Source organism: Mauremys reevesii, linkage group 8 (assembly GCF_016161935.1).
Source record: "Mauremys reevesii isolate NIE-2019 linkage group 8, ASM1616193v1, whole genome shotgun sequence".
NCBI lineage: Eukaryota > Metazoa > Chordata > Testudines > Geoemydidae > Mauremys > Mauremys reevesii.
This window is the reverse complement of record NC_052630.1, coordinates 1,952,905-1,967,581: the sequence shown is the minus strand read 5'-3', so window position 1 is coordinate 1,967,581 and position 14,677 is coordinate 1,952,905. Positions and strand designations below refer to the sequence as shown.

At 47.4% G+C, this 14,677-nt stretch overlaps 1 long non-coding RNA gene across 1 annotated transcript; it reads left to right on the top strand.

Moving 5' to 3' along the window:
• Positions 1-844: 844 nt before the first annotated feature.
• On the top strand, positions 845-5,831 carry LOC120369777. The gene is made up of 3 exons (XR_005583398.1): positions 845-1,172; positions 1,714-1,879; positions 5,680-5,831. It is a non-coding gene; the product is annotated as an uncharacterized LOC120369777 (long non-coding RNA).
• The last annotated feature ends 8,846 nt before the right edge of the window (positions 5,832-14,677 follow it).

The following is a 14,677-nucleotide window of genomic DNA, read 5'->3' as shown; positions in this document are numbered from 1 at the left end:
TCCTTCTCCAGTCCCCTGGGACCTCACCCGTCCTCCAGGAGCTCTCAAAGATAATTGTTAATGGTTCTGAGATTGCTTCAGCTGGTTCCTTAAGTACTCTAGGGTGAATTTTGTCAGGGCCTGCTGCCTTGAATACATCTAACATATCTAAATATTTCATCGCCTGTTCCTTCTCTGTTTTCATTTGCTTTCCTTCCCCCTGGATGGTAATATTAATAGTGCTAAATATCTGGTCACAATTAACCTTTTAAACACCTCCGCCTTCTTGATGTCATCCATTATTAGCTCTCCTTCCCTCCCAAGTAGAGGACCTACATTTTCCTTCATTTTTAATCTTGCTTCTAATGTGCTTATAGAAACTTTTCTTATTGCTTTTATTTCTGTTCCTTGGCCTTTCTGACTTCGTCCCTACAGGCTTGTGCTATTCTTTTGTTCTCCTCCGTAGCAATTCGGCCATGTTTCCACCTTTTGTAGGATTCCTTTCTGATTTTCAGGTCATTAAAGAGCTCCTGATGGAGCCACATTGGCCTCTTACCGTTCTTTCTATCTTTCCTTTGCATTGGTATAGTTTGCTGTTGTACCTTTAATATTGTCTCATTAAGAAACTGCCAGCTCTCCTGAACACCTTTTTCCATTAGACTTTCTTTGGTGGGACCTTTACCTACCAGTTCTCTGAGTTTGGACTTTTCCACATTTGCTATATTTATTTATTGTATCTAGTGTATTGGAAACTCTAGAGTTATATGACACAATGCTGACTGTGACATTGTGGCCAATGAAAACCATGGCAAGTTGTGTTTAGTATCTTATTAGATAGTGGTGGTCAAAACAGAGTCGTAGAGAAAATTATCATGCCAAGGAGCCTTCTAATGCTGGAATTTTCATTGTGCATCATAACTGGCATATATTACAGACTGGAAAATCCAGATTTCTGGTGCCAAAGGTTCTGAACCGAAGCCCACTGAAGTCCTTGGGAGTCTTTCATTGGCTTCACTGGGCTATGGATCAGGAAAAAGAGAAGATCTGAGACTATTTCACTAGTGGCACCAGAAAGCAGCCAGTCAAACAGCAAACCAAAGGTCCCTTCTGGCTTTAAAATCTATGCTTCTATGACCCCAAGAGGTGTCCGGGGATCAAGACCACCCTGCCTTTCCCAGGCTGTTACATGGGAGGTAAGTACTGCCTCGACCCCAGCTAGATGGAAGTCCCAGTAGAGGACAAGGTGGTTGCTACATGAGGATGCCGTTGGGTTTTTCCCTGCGCATGCTGTCACATATGAACCTGCGTGCCCTAGGAAGCCAGGGTGTGGTAGCTAAACAAACAGGCGTTATATCAATAACCTCTCTGCCACTTATTGATAAGAATCCCGGATCTCTATTACCATGTCCTATACCAATAAAACATCCTGTTGGCCTGCCTTTCTTGGTGATATTGGGCCTCTCTGCAGCAGATAACTATAAAGTGATGCCTTATTACAAATGAAAAACAGACACTTAACACAACTGGATTAAAAGCAAATCAGTTCCTGACACCAAGTGTCAGGAATGAGACCTGTATTAGAACAGGGACGAACCGGCTGATTGTGGAAAACATCTCTGGTTCCCCAGGCTGAGCCCTGGTGCCCTTCAGCCTCAGATAGACTCATCATATTCCCACCCCAATATCCATCCTCTTTGTCAGCTTCCACGCTACCAAGGAATTGCTCTTTCTCAGGTATTCCCTGTTTACCTGCATTACTGCACACTCTGTGCTACAGCCTGAGACCCAGCAGAGCAGATGGGAGACAAACTTGTCCTCGCAGACATTCAAAGTTGGGTGCTGCAGGGATGCATCAGTGAGATGAGGAAGAGGAGAGTCATAGATCAAACTGGAACAGCAGGTATAAACTGAAAAAAGCTGGAGAATTTGACTGGGCCTAGTGAGGACAGAGAGAATGAGACTTCAGGGGTAAGACTAGACAGAAGGAGGAACGTAGCAATACAGACATGACCCCTCCAGTAGATTCTGGGTCAGTTCGTAGCCCTGAGTGACATTTTTTAGTTGCAAAATTGCCTTTTTTTATCATGTGAATTTTTTCATGAACTATTGTACAGTTTTTCTAAATTTTTCATTGTCACTGGATTCTTGGTGACATTTTTCCTGGTAAATGTGACAGCCAGCATTATCGAAATTGCTGTTGAAAATTGTTTCATTTCTGGGAAGCCAGGGTTTTTGGTCAATGACTATTTTGATAAAAACGTTCAAAGATTTTGCTTGCTTGCTGTGTTGTGGAAGCCATGTTGGTCTCACTATATTACAGTGACAAGGCGGGTGAGGTCAGATCTTTTATTGGACCAACTTCTGTTGGTGAAAGAAACGAGCTGAGCTTTGAACTACACCGAGCATCTTTGGAGCTCAGGCTAGCTTGAAAGCTTGTCTCTTTCAGCAGCGGAAACTGGTTCAATAAAAGATATGACCTCACCCGCCTTGCCTCACTAAAAGATTAGGGGGGAATTCCCCAAAAATGAAAATAGTCCATTCTGAACCCTGTGAAGCAAAATCAGCATCGGTATTTGGAAATTTTCTATGCAGTTGTTTTCCCAGGTTTCCACTAGCTCTGCAAGCAGTTTGAGGAATGGACAGCGGTTCAGATCAGTTCTTGTTTTCAGCAATCGGCTTTGCAGATTGTTGCAGTGGTGGTTGAATGCTTTTTGTGCAGACTGTTCCCTCCTGAGGCTGCCCCCTACTGACTTGCTCTGCCATCTGCTGGTTGTAACAGCACTGGAGATGCTTCCCTAATTGTAAATGAGTAATAAAATGAATTCCTTTTTCTGCTGCGCCATCTGCAGCCCCATTCAGAACCGTTTGCATTGTGCTTAGTTTTCCTGCTTAAGGGTTCAGAAACAAAATGGGGTAGCAGTCGGGCCCATGACGGTTGAGACCTTCAGATACAGTTTATTTCCACTACTTGAGCTCCCTCTACACCGCTGGCTACTTCCCTCTTGATTGTTTCCTGCCTCTTAAATTCACTATGGTTATTTCATGGAGTCATAGATTTTAAAACCAGAATGGACCATTGTGATCATCTAGTCCAGCGGCTTTTAAACTTTTTTTCATTTGCAGACCCCTACAAAATTTCGAATGGAGGTGCGGGCTCCTTTGGAAATCTTAGACATAGTTTGCAGACCCCCAGGGTTCCACGGACCACAGGTTTAAAACCACTGATCTAGCCTGACCTCCTGCACCATAAAGGCCATAAGTTCTGACAAGGGTGGGAATAAGTGGACTGTGCTGGTACCTGCTGTGACTAGACCCAGCCAGAACGTAGACATCTCTTCCCACAAAAATTCATGTCTTTTAAATCATTTTCATCCTAAATTGGAACAGAATTTTTGGCTGGCCGGATGCCCACCTACAAGGCTCTGGTCAATTTCACTTTCAGTGATAAAAATGTCCTGTAATAAGAGTACAACAGAGTGCATTGTCTAGAGCATCCTACAGCCGAGCGCTTTGCCGAGAGCCTATTGCCGACGGCCTTGCTAGAGAAGTTCAGTGGAAGTCTCAAATTGCTCGCACTGAGCACATTGCCATCCCGGTTGTACTGGGTGGTGCTCTGCAGAGGGGAGTTCTTTTGAACAAGAAAAGAAGGTCCCATTGGAGTCTCAGCACGTCCCAATGGACGGTTGGAGTCACTCTGACGAAGCTGACTGACTTGCTTTGTGCTGTCGACGTGGCCATCAGTGAAACCAGCCCCGGGGATAGTGCTGTGACTTCCAATGAACTCGAGGGTTGATTTAAACCTTGCTAGTGGAATTGCCAAGGGGCTCGAAGAGAGCAGTAGGTTGGTAATGTCAGTCTTTGAGGTTTGAATGCAGAGTTTTCTCCAGCTCACAGTGAAGTCTTCACATCAAGGCTGGATGCTTTCCTGGAAGATAGGGTTCAATCAAGACATGTTATTGGGCTCAGTACAGAGGGGAAATGAGCTAAATTCTCTGGCCTGTGTAATACAGGCAACCTGACTCATAGATTCGTCATAGTTTTTAGGCCAGAAGGGACCATTATATTATCTAGTCTGAGTCACTGGCCAAACTTTTGGTGACTTTGATGGCCCAGGATCCAGCCCTAACTCCATAAGATGCCAATGGGGGAAGAGTTTCTTTTAAAATCATCGTGGATATAGAAATAAACGAAGGACTCCAATGACTCAGAAATGTGGGTGAGCAAAAGGGCAGTTTGAAGTTTCGGGTACGGTCAATGTAACTCTCAGCCTAACTGCAATGCTAACAGGGAAGGGAGATAATCTGTATGGGGACAGGTTTCAGAGTGGTAGCCGTGTTAGTCTGTGTTAACCCTAACCCTAACCCTAACTCTAAATTATAACATTCAAAAACCAGTCGGAGAACACTTCCACCTCCCCGGTCACTCAATTACAGACCTTGAAGTCACAATACTCCAACAAAAAAGCTTCAAAAACAGACTCCAATGAGAAACTGCTGAACTGGAATTAATTTGCAAACTTGACACCATTAAATTAGGCTTGAATTAAGACTGAGAGTGGATGGGTCATTACACTAAGTAAAACCTATTTCCCCATGTTAATTTATTTCCCCCCCTACTGTTACTCACACCTTCTTGTCAGCTGTTGGAAATGGGCCCTCCTGATCATCACTACAAAAGTTTTTTTTCTCCTGCTGATAGTAGCCCACCTTAATTGATTACTCTTGTTAGAGTGTGTATGGCAACCCCCATTGTTTCATGTTCTCTGTGTAGATATATCTTCCTGCTGTATTTTCCACTGCATGCATCCGATGAAGTGGGTTTTAGCCCACAAAATCTTATGCTCAAATAAATTTGTTAGTCTCTAAGGTGCCACAAGGGCTCCTGTTCTTTTAATCTGTATGGGATTATTCGTGTAGTAAGGTGCTGCTCAGAGGAGCAGGGTGACAAGGTCGCACCCTAAATTAGCAGAGGGAAGGCGAATGGCAGCATGTGCCAGTGACTGTTCACATTAGGGGCGAAAGCCCGGCCCAGCGAAGTGCAGGGGAGTTTTACCGTTGATTTCTAATGGAGCTAGGGGGATTCATCCTCCATGTCTAGTCCTCAAATTTCCATTAATAGGAATGGGAAAGAATTTTGGACCTGACAAATGGAGCCTGGGAAGCATCCTGCCTTTCCCTGGGCTGGTCCTTATTGAGTCACTCGTTTTCCTTTCCTCAGCTGAGAGACTTTTAACAGCGGGCTTGCAAGGGTCCGTGGTGGTCCCTCCCGGTCCGTCACGCCCCCTCACTACAGGGTTCTAATCATCTCCAAAAGCTCTGAACAACTGGCCGATATGCCCCCGTCTAGCACAAATGCAGTATCCAGAGCAAGGTACCCGATCCCCTTCGCCGTCCCATGCAGCAGGGTTTTCTTGACAGCTGCTCATGTGGCAGAGCAGGATGGCAAATGCCTGAGGAAGAGTCTCGTGGCCAAGTCTGCTGCCAAGTCTAACTGAATCTGTCGCACGTGTAGACAGTCTGGAGGGAAGGGGGGAAGGTGCAGTTTCAGCTGGAGCCTGGGTGACCATGTGGCTTTCCGTTACATTTGGTGTTAATATGTGCCACAGGGGCTGTGGCAGCTGGACGAATGCTCAGTGTTTATGTTCTCATATGCAAGTGATAACAATAATAGCTGATTGGGTGACAATTCTCTCCCTTTTAGAATAATGAGGCTTAAAGTCAGTGACCTGGGAAGTGCGGACGTCTCGACTTATCCTTCAACTAGCTCAAGTGATAGACAAGGGAGATGCTTCGGATCTTAGCGCTATCCCTTATGCTGCGTGGCCAATAAATAAACACTGGGGTGCACTCTGACTTCATTATTCGTATTTATTAATAATAACAGGGCCCGTACCTAAGCTTTTAACTAGGAGTTTTAATCAGTAGTTGGACTTTGGTTTTTAATTCACTGTCCGTACAAGGAAGTAGTACCCTGAGTGAAAGCAATGGATACGCTAGGTAGCTTCCAGAGCCCTGAATACAGTAAGAAAGCTCGCTGCTAGTCAATGAGCTCCTGCGGCTAAATGAGAGGGCTTGACTATCGATGGAGCAGAAATGGAGATCGCTGACTGTGGACCAGATTCTCCACTAGTCACTGGAAGTAGCTCCATGGAACTCAGCAGAGCTCTGCTGATTCCCCAGCTGAGGATCTGTCCCTGTGTCTAACCGGCAGGAGGCTGACTGGCTCTGAGGATGAGAGTGCAGAAGAATCTGAAACCATCAGCGTCATGGTGGTCACCAACGTCTGGAGATGAACAGAGGGTCCCGTGCAGAGCCTTGAGCAGGAGGGGTCATGCACACACTTCCCTGCCCTGCTTAGAACATTGGTAGGTTCACCGTGCACGAGCTAAAGGCCCCTCTGCCATCCTGGCCCAACGGCAGTCACCTATTTAGCGTTTCTGCTTTTTAGGGTGGGAGGGACCCCGGCAAGTTTAAAGCAGACTGCAAGGACTCACTTGGCCACTGGATGTCACTGCTGTTCAGTTTGATGTTAATAGCAGCAGGGCATGAAGCTCAAACAGCAATTTATCAGCAAAGTAGATGCACGCATACTGTACAGAATGATCAGCAGTACAAGCTGCCTCCACCCACCCCTGCTTGATGCATTTCCAGCATAATGTAGCACAAAAAAGGAGGCCCACAATGAATCAAGTGTATTCTGTGCTTCCAGGGGTATTTTAATTTAGAGAGATTGTTCTCTCCGTTCTTCCATAAAGCACACAGACTGCGTATTCTGAAGGCAAATTATCCCAATCAATATTTTCTCTCTCCTGTGTCCTCTCCCCCACAACTTCATACTGATTCTAATAAATTAATGATACTAATAACCCAGTTTGCATCGATTTCCCTTTGTAGATGGCACGCACTTTCAGCAGCTTCGGGGTAATTAATTCAGTGGAGCAGCATGTTGCTGTTACGTTTTTCTTCACCCACCAACACAGCTGAACAAAAAGAATTTGCTCGCCTGGGCTATTGTGAAGGAATTATTTTAATCTGTCGGTGATTCATTTGAGATGGAGAGTTGAAGTAATGGGAAAGTGGAATTACAGAACTATTTGAAGCAAGCATGTCCCTCTAAAGGACTATTTCAAGCCAACACCTTCAGTCCCGGACTATACCCAGTTGGAAGAGGGTCATGCCTTGTGGAAAAGCAAGTGCTCTGTAGGTCTAGGGCTACACACAGGTGTTTCACTTTACTCCCATGAGTGGCCCCACTGATGTAGCCCCATTGAAACCGTGGGGGCTATTCAAAGCAAGACAGTTAAGGATATGTAGGTGTTTGCAGAATCAGGGCCCTAGAAGCCTTGTAAAACATTGTTTCTGACTGTAACTCTCCACTTTGGACAAATAATTCAGCATTGAATTATTTGTTACACTTTCAGTGTCTTAAAGCCCCAGCTCCTGGAATCCCATGATCGTGGGAGGCTCTCAGCTTTCATTTTAAACAAAAGTAAGTTTCTAGCCCTATGGTTGTGGAGAAAAGCTTTAAAGTGTGACCCAAATGCATCCAAAAGGCTCAAAACCAGGAGGTAAATAATTACTGTGACGAATGAGAGCTCGTTCCTCACTGAGATTATAATGTTTAGTGTGAGTGTGGAGAACTAGCTTAGAGGAGAGCAGCGATGAGACTGTGTGGAAAGGTTCCCATCTCATGGAACTGCAATGACCATCCTCTTGGTTGGTCAACACGCCATGCGTTGCCATAGCCTGAACTAAAGAACCATAGCTCTGTAGGTAGGGGTTGTAACACCTCATATCCTCCGGGGATCAACACAGTGCGGGACCTGCAACACACACTCACCAGTGGCTTAGAGAAGTTTCTCCCACCCGGGGATCACAACAGCTGCTTCACCAGCAGATCACTCTGCCTCCCACCCATTTGTACAGTGTTCAGCTACATACAGAGAAAAAACAAGGTTTGACTGTCCCCCGAGTGAAAAGTGCCTGTTACAGCTGCCTCGTCCCCTGAGCCATGCAGGTCCGGAGCTCCGTGGGAAGGCTAGACCCGGGGGATGAGGCAAGGCAAGCAATGGAATTACACTGGGGTGGAATATAGGGACTCAAACTCACCAACTTGGAACAGTTGAGCAGGATTAACTGCGCATCTACTAATCTTCTCAGTCCTGGCCTGAATACTCTCACCCACTGCTGGAGTTACAGCTGCTGCCACCAGGCCTTTGGGCCCACCAGACTATTGCAGTTACTAGTCTGTGGCGGCTCAGAAGGCTCTTCCTGAGAGAGCTAAGGGAGGTAAGCCCAGCGTCAGATGAGCTGTCCCTCACCTCTGCATCTGCTCTGCTCCTATCAACCGCCAACTGTGTGATAGTTGGGGGCCAAATTCACCCCTGCTGTAAGGGGACGCTGCTCCATCGACCATCAGCCTCATTAACCTCGGTGCAGTTGCACCTTCCTAAGCCAAGTTAGAATTTGGCCCCCAGAAGTTTAATATACCAGTTGTTCTGCAACATACAAGTTACTGGCCAGAGTAGCGGGAAAGTACCAAAGTCACAAACAGGAAGGCAAGTGTGAGTATCCTGCCTGAGTCTTGAGATTTAAATTGCTGCGCTCAGCACACTCTGATGCATACTTCCACCTTGTTCTCTGTTCATGTTCTCTGTATGTATAAATATCTCCTGTCTGTGTGTTCCATTCTATGCATCCGAAGAAGTGAGCTGCAGCTCACGAAAGCTCATGCTAAAATAAATTTGTTAGTCTTTAAGGTGCCACAAGTACTCCTGTTCTTTTTGCGGATACAGACTAACACGGCTGCTACTCTGAACACTCTGATCTGTGTCAGATGCACTGTTCCTGGATTTTTACTGAGGAACCTGCATCTTCCCCTCCCAGCGTATTCTCAGGCGCTTAGTCTGACGTCCCTTGACCCACTAGTGGTCAGATCAAAGAGCCACATCTCCCTTGTTTCCCATCTGGATCTCTGGGTCGGGGCTAAACTTTAAAGGGTCATTCCGCTCTGTTTTAGGGAGGCTATTGATCTCCATGCTGCACTCTCCTGCTGCAGTGCAGACACGTGAAACATTCCCCGGGTCAAGCTGTTGGAACAGAGACCCACAGAATCTATCACAGACACATACCCAATGGGAAGAATGTCTGAAAACCCAGCGTCACGGTAGAGATGAAGTGGGCCCGTTCTTGTGAAATCTTGTGGCTGGCAGGCTGTTCCCAAGCTCTGTGAGATTGGTGAGAGCACATGCCACGAGCGCAGTGCTACTGGGGACTGGCGATACACCAGGAGAAAATGGCAAAAGTGAAGTAGCTGCTAAAGGCCTTCGGGCTAAGTGTCTGCAAAGCCACAAGAGCTTCCTCTTGGCACAAACGTCTCGGGTTCCCAGCCCTGATTCAGGAGGGTGGTTAGGTCCATTAGCAAACAGATTTTACAGCTGATGAATAATTTAAATAAATAAACCCACGTAATTAATAGGCTGGTGAACCTAAATAACCTTTCATCAGTAATTCTTCACAAGTGTGCAAACCCTGCACTGCCATTACCCACCTGGGGTCATGTAAACGGTGAGGTGGGAAAAGCCCCTCGAACGGATGGCTCTTCTCAGACTGCCAGAAAAAGGCAGGACATTTTTCACAAAACATTTTTTTACACTTTTTATGAAAACATTTTGTGACCATATGAAATGTTTGAAAATGTTCGGCTGCAAGCAGGGAGACAAAAGGCAAATATTTTTAAAGGAGAAAATGATTAATAATTTTGTATCAAAATTTGAAAAGTGCAAAAATATCTGACCAGCTCTGGCTAGTTAATACACCATTGACTTGGGCTCTGCTAAATATTTCCTTCATAGGGTGCTGAGTAATTCCCTCTTTGGTCCGTCATTCCGGAAAGGACGTAACCCCTTGTTTCAGAGCTCTCCTGGGTAAAGACTGACTGAAGCATTTGCTTAAATGCTTCCTGGAATCAGGCCCTTTCTGCGTCTGAGAAATGCATTTGTACTTCCCTTGCTATCAGTGGGAAAGCCTGGAGCCCCAAGGCTTTTCTTCGTGGGAATCTCTGGATGTTCATTGCGTGGGGTACCAGGACAGGGGGAAGATGTCTGATAGTCGAGAATGCTTTAATCTTGCAGAGTCTGGCTTAGCAAGATCCAGGGGCTGGAAATTGAACCTGGACCCATTCTAACTGGCGATAAGGTGCAAATATTGGACAGGGAGGGTAATTAGTTGCTGGTGCATCGTACCAAGGGACGTGGTGGATTCTCCATCACTTTTCATTTCAAAATTTACTTCACTTTTATATAACAAAATAAGTTTAAAAAGGAAAAAACCCCACAGAAGCACAAAGAACCATTTCATGTTTGACCCCCACAAAAAAATTTGTTTGACCCAGAAGTACATTTTTGTTACTCACTTGGTCCAGCCACCAAACTGCTCCACCCCTAGTGCAGGGCCAGGAGCATTCCAGGCGAAGCACTCGGCACAGGCACTGGCCATAGGTGTAACATCAGCCTGTCACTGGTATGCGAATATATCCTGGATCTGAAATGTAATGGAGGAGCAGAGCACCCAAAATTAGTGGGAGATCAACCCCTGTCAGTGCTGCTACCACCCCGAGAACGAGGGTTTCAAGGTGAGCACATGATGCTCTCCCTTCGTCTCCAAGGCAGGCAGAATGGCAGCTTGTCTGTCCCCTCTCCTGGGGCCCCTGCTGGCACCAACTAGCCCCCCTCATCCTGTGTGGAAGCATCGAGGGGTGACACAGGGATGGGGAAAGAAGCGCCACCCCTAGCACTTGCAATAGCCTTGCAGCCATCACATGATATACAAGTGTTTCCAGGCTCTTTCATCCTGCCTGCAAGTGAATCTTTTCTGTGCCTGAGAAAGCACCGCATGGAGCCGTTTCTGCATGACGAATGTGACATGCATCGGGAGGGGGCCTGAGGTGCATTTGCAGGAAGAGACGTGCGTGAGTGATTTGCCAGCTGAGTGCAAGGTGGCGTCTACACACTAGGTACATTAAACCAGTGTGGTGTGTGTGATCCGACACCCATGTGCGGGGGATTGTACCCTTTTGGCCCCAGCCTTCTCCATCAGCTGCTTTGGATTCACTTGTTTTATCTCAACCACATTTACTCTAAAGACATAAAAACACAAAGCGGTGAACAAAGGGCGTGTGGCAGGAGTGGGAGTTTATCGTAGGAGCTGGCACCATTCCCCAGAGGGGACGGATCAGGGAAGGGAGGATGTTTCCCTGGCTCATCCAAGTGCTAAAGACAGTGAAAGGGGGATTCTGGCTGCACCTGCTGGAACTTCAGGGAATCTCTACCCATCTGGAGCAAAACCCTGAGAAACGCCAGGGAACAAAACCCTGAATGCAGCGAGCACCAAGAGGGACCCTCACAGACCCTGCCTGGGGCTCTCATGAAAGATGATTCTCCTTTGCACCAGGAGCCAGGCAGAGCATGGCAGTTAGGGCTTCACTATGCACATTCTGCGAGTGATGGGCAGGGAGCTGGAAGATGATGGGCCCCCGGAGACCCTTCCATGGTTCCTGTAGGTGTATTTAATGCTGGTTTCCCCTTCCATTCGTGGTCAAGGCCTTTCCCGTACCTCTGAGACGTTACTAATTTATCTGTGTCTAAAGAGCGTTATCTGCTGGATCTTGATCATACTGAGACTTTCAGGTGACGGGGAAGGGAGCCAAGAGGGAGAATCAATCTGTCCCTCAGTGGGCACAATCCAGCAGGGAAGCCATCCCAGGTGGTTTGGCATATCAGGGTGAGAGAGATTTCTTTCTGGGGCGGAAACTGTGGACAGAGATGGGGTAAAACCTCACTCCATCACCCTAAGTCCTGTAACACACACCAGCACATTTATGTTATAGTCTAGTAGCTAAAGGGTTAATTATTGATATGCATCATATTTCCATCATGGTGAGAACTTGAGTCAGTTTTCTGTGGGGAAATGGGGTTGGAGGAATGAATGTTACACCCATACCGGCCACTTCACCATGAGATCACTGGGCATTTTATACCCACCTAACCCCGGGCACGCCAGGAACTCACAACAACTGCAAAAATTCCAGCTGTTCCCTATAATACACCTCTGACCCAAACCAGCCGCATGCTCTGTGCTACTCTGAGGAAAGCAGACGAAGCAGGAAGTGCATTGCAGTTAGTTTATTGAAATAAATGATTGGAGCGATTCTGAGCCCTCACGGGAGGGGGTGACAGCACCAGGAGCTTGGGCTGCATGCAGCGATAGGAGAAAAGCTGAATTTAATGAGAAAGATGAGGATGACGAAGGAGGTGTCTGGTATTCATCCATCCATGACGCTTGCCCGGCTTTTTCCAGGGAAGATTTTTCTGGATCTTCAATATACCCTAAAAGACAGAGCAAGAGCAGTGACTGCAGAGCTGAGCTCCTGGCCAGGGGTTACATTGCACAAGACCAGGAAAGAAACAACTTAGAGCTGCAGTAAACGGCTGCCATATTGTGAGCAGCAGGGCCACTCGCACTGGCTGCACGCTGCTTCTCTGGGCTCCCTTGTGCTCTGGAGCTCCCCAGTTTGTGACGTTTCCACCTCAGTTGTACATTAGCCAGGAACGTGCAGTTAAGGGACTGAGTCTGCAGCTAGGCCAGGATTAAGGCACGATGGGTGGGAGATAAGAAGAGAGTTTGTCCTGTCGCAGGAGCTTGAATTTAATGTCTGTCAGGATCAGGGCCAGGGCACCTGTGCTGCATCAGAGGACCCCAATTAGGGCTTATAAGGGCCAGTGAGACTGGTCAGTCAGAGTCAGGAGGCTGCAGGCAGCAGGACTGCCAGAGTCCCCAGGGGACTGAGAGGTGAGAGTCTGAAAGGTAAAGGGGGGAAATCCCCTGCTGACAGTCACCCAGGGGGGCTGAGGAGCTGTTCTGCTTTGGTTTTGTTACGTATGGGACAATCAAATACCCCAGAGACACTGTGGGCATGGCAGCGTGTCCTGTGCAGGCTGGGGAGAAGCAGTGCCCTGGTACAGGGGCCATGCGGATTGGTGGCACGTTGCTTCTCTGGGCTCAGTTGTTGTGTGGATCTCCCCAGTTTCTAATGTTTCCCCCCCCCCCAGCTGCACGTTACCCAGGAAAATGCAAATGGGGAACGAGTCCGTGGGCCAGGCAGGGAGTGATGCGTGATGGGCTGTGAGCTCAGGAGAGGTTTGGCCCTGTCCCAGCAGCACAGCTACGAAAATGGGCAGAAACTGACAGCAATTTTTGTTCATTGAAATTTGTTGCTGAAAGGTACTGAAGAAAACCCTTGTTGGAGCTCAGCAATGAGGGTCTCTCCTAGCTCCTCTTCCTGGCTTCTCCTGGAGCCTCTGTCAGTGACTCTGCCTGAACTGGAGATGCCATATACAGAGAAGAGACCCAGGGCTTTAGGGTGCTCAGACAGAGAAGCCATTTGGTCTAATTCTCATTTGTTTGCAAAAAAGAATCAAGCTATTAAGGAATGAGCAAGAAAATACAGGTCAGAAACCATCACATACAACATCTTAGTGACCTGCAATCCATGCCTGGGGATAAAATACAGCTGTAATCTGCTAGCCATAGGAGGTAACGCACATATGGTCTGTATCAGCCATTTGAGTCAAGCTCCTGAGAAAGGACAAAGTCTCGTCTGTGTATTCTTTCTAATTGCTTAGTGCAAATTAAACCTGGGCACCAGAATATTGGAAAAACCTTCTGAGTTTTGTGTTTCTTTTATGTGTCCTAACTTGTGGGCCCATTCACTTCTGATATTCAAACTGGTATTAGTTTGGGTCCTTTTTACTCTATTGAATTTTCATGTGATAATAATGATTAATTAATAATTAATAGAAAAGTCAGGTTAGTAGGAAGTTGACATAACGAACTTTGTGTTAGATTGGGAGAAAAAGAAGGTGGATTTACCTGCAGTTTCTTAAGAGCACATCGCGCTTTGGGGGTGAGCTTCTTCACACAGCCCCTCACCCCTTCAAGCAGGTCTTTCAGGATCTTGACAGGAACAGAAACAAGGTCTGACCTAAGTGTTGGCACAAGAGTTGCCACAACGTCTGACACAGGGTCTGGCACAAGAGTTGCCACAACGTCTGACACAGGGTCCGGCACAAGAGTTGCCACGACGTCTGACACAGGGTCCGGCACAAGAGTTGCCACGACGTCTGACACAGGGTCCGGCACAAGAGTTGCCACGACGTCTGACACAGGGTCCGGCACAAGAGTTGCCACGACGTCTGACACAGGGTCCGGCACAAGAGTTGCTACGACGTCTGACACAGGGTCTGGCACAAGAGTTGCTACGACGTCTGACACAGGGTCTGGCACAAGAGTTGCCACGACGTCTGACACAGGGTGCGGCACAAGAGTTGCCACGACGTCTGACACAGGGTCTGGCACAAGAGTTGCCACGACGTCCGACACAGGGTCTGGCACAAGAGTTGCTACGACGTCTGACACAGGGTCTGGCACAAGAGTTGCTACGATGTCTGACACAGGGTCCGGCACAAGAGTTGCCACGACGTCCGACACAGGGTCCGGCACAAGAGTTGCCACGACGTCCGACACAGGGTCCGGCACAAGAGTTGCTACGACGTCCGACACAGGGTCTGGCACAAGAGTTGCCACGACGTCTGACACAGGGTCTGGCACAAGAGTTGCCACGACGTCTGACACAGGGTCCG